Source organism: Apis dorsata, unplaced genomic scaffold, assembly GCF_000469605.1.
Source record: "Apis dorsata unplaced genomic scaffold, Apis dorsata 1.3 scaffold_21, whole genome shotgun sequence".
NCBI lineage: Eukaryota > Metazoa > Arthropoda > Insecta > Hymenoptera > Apidae > Apis > Apis dorsata.
Window position 1 is genome coordinate 50,679 of NW_006263323.1, and position 1,758 is coordinate 52,436.

Sequence of the window (1,758 nt, forward strand, 5' to 3'; positions counted from 1 at the left end):
ACGGGCGATCGAACGAGTCTAGTCGCGGAAAGATGGGAACCGACGGGAAGCGAACAGAGGCGAAAATGATTGCGTTGTGGCGATGAGAGGCACGCGCACGTAATGAAAAAAACTGTTCCATCTTTTTCATCTTTGTTCATGCGAATATAGAGGGATCTGCGACGTTATACTCGCAATAAAAAAAAACAATCCGACTTGACCTTTTGAACTGGTCGAGTCCTTCGGCGAGATTGTGGCGTGTGATGCACTCGACGCGACCGTTATCGCGGCAACCGTCGTTATTACAATAACGCGGCGTAAAAATAACGATCCTCGGCAATTATACCGATCGCGAATCGCAAGTGGCCAGACTTTTTTATCGCATTAAACAAATAAAACGAAACAAAATGACCAAACAACAATTTTCCATTCGGTGGTCGTTCCCGCATTAGCGCGAGCGAAATAACCAAGCGGTTCCAAGAAATCGTTTTCTTTCTTCGATAGATCGGGGTCATATCGCCGCCCCGAATCGCGTATGACGGCAACATCGTCCGACGAGAAAACGTAACGAAACACTCGATCGTATGATCTATCCATATGGAGAGTTCGATGCTAACTAAAATGCGTTCGCCGTTTGCCGTCGGAGTTATCTAAATTTTGCGGTCCCGGAACAACACGACTAAATACATAAAAGTATATTATCGTTCCTTCTGTATCGCGCGTAGACAAAACTAGATTGGAAGTGCGGCTGTTGTCTAGGTCAGGGTCGCATATCAATGCCTCTTTCGATACTGTGCACGACAATCAACCACATGGCACATGCTCGGCAAACGAATCATCCAAGCTAAAATTGTTCGCGCGTATCGATATTGGCAAGGATTTGCCGTCGCGTCGCATCGCGTTTCGAATATTTCGCATTATTATATTCTATTTGTAATATTATTACATGGATATTCCAATTTTTCCAGAATATTTTCCTCGAAGCAAAAAGCCATTTTTCGATTTTCGTAAAATCGTAAGGGAAGGCAGAAGCGAAAGCAAAAAAAAGAGAAAAAAAAGCAAAAGTAAACATCTAGAAAGTATCGCGATTGTCCATGATTCGCGATGTTCGCGTGGAACGACGGAACGAACCGTGTCATCGGTCACGCGTTGGCGACCCGTGCAACCGATAAAGCCCCGACTCGTCCGATAATCGGAGAATTTCGTACCATTGGTTACCATATGTACCTATCCCTTCATTGCGTGAACGCATGCGTTACGCACACGCGAACGTCAAGTATGTTTCCACTCCGCGTATTTTGCACGAAAGATAACGACACACACGAAGATAGACGAAGGGTGGCGAAGTTGCACGAAATTCTACTTTAATCGGAGTATAAATATAACATACATGCACGTATACACATGTATATGTTAGAACGGAACGAAACATTCTTTTTTGTTACTTTTTTTGTTACGGTAATTTATATAACACTTTAATTTTTATTTTAAGAAACTAATATTTCTTTTTATATAATATTTTTCTTAATTTGAATTAGATTTTAAATAGATTAAAATAATTAATATATATGATCATTTCGCAATAATTCTTAATTTATTTATTCATTTGAATAAATAATAGTTAGTAATATATTTTAGATATTCATATACTTGAAATACTTTTAGAAACTGTTAGAAGAAGAAATTTTTATTCGTAATAAGAAAATAATTAAATACAATTTTGATTTTTTCGTTCCAGTTATTAAAAAAAAAAAAAAAAAATGAAACAGGATAAAAAAA

General features: G+C 38.6%; 1 protein-coding gene across 1 annotated transcript in view; it reads right to left on the reverse strand.

The window, feature by feature from the left end:
• The window catches only part of LOC102675488 (box A-binding factor-like), a 31,263-nt gene that overhangs the window by 5,853 nt on the left and 23,652 nt on the right, over positions 1-1,758 (reverse strand). The gene's annotated exons all lie outside the window — the stretch shown is intronic.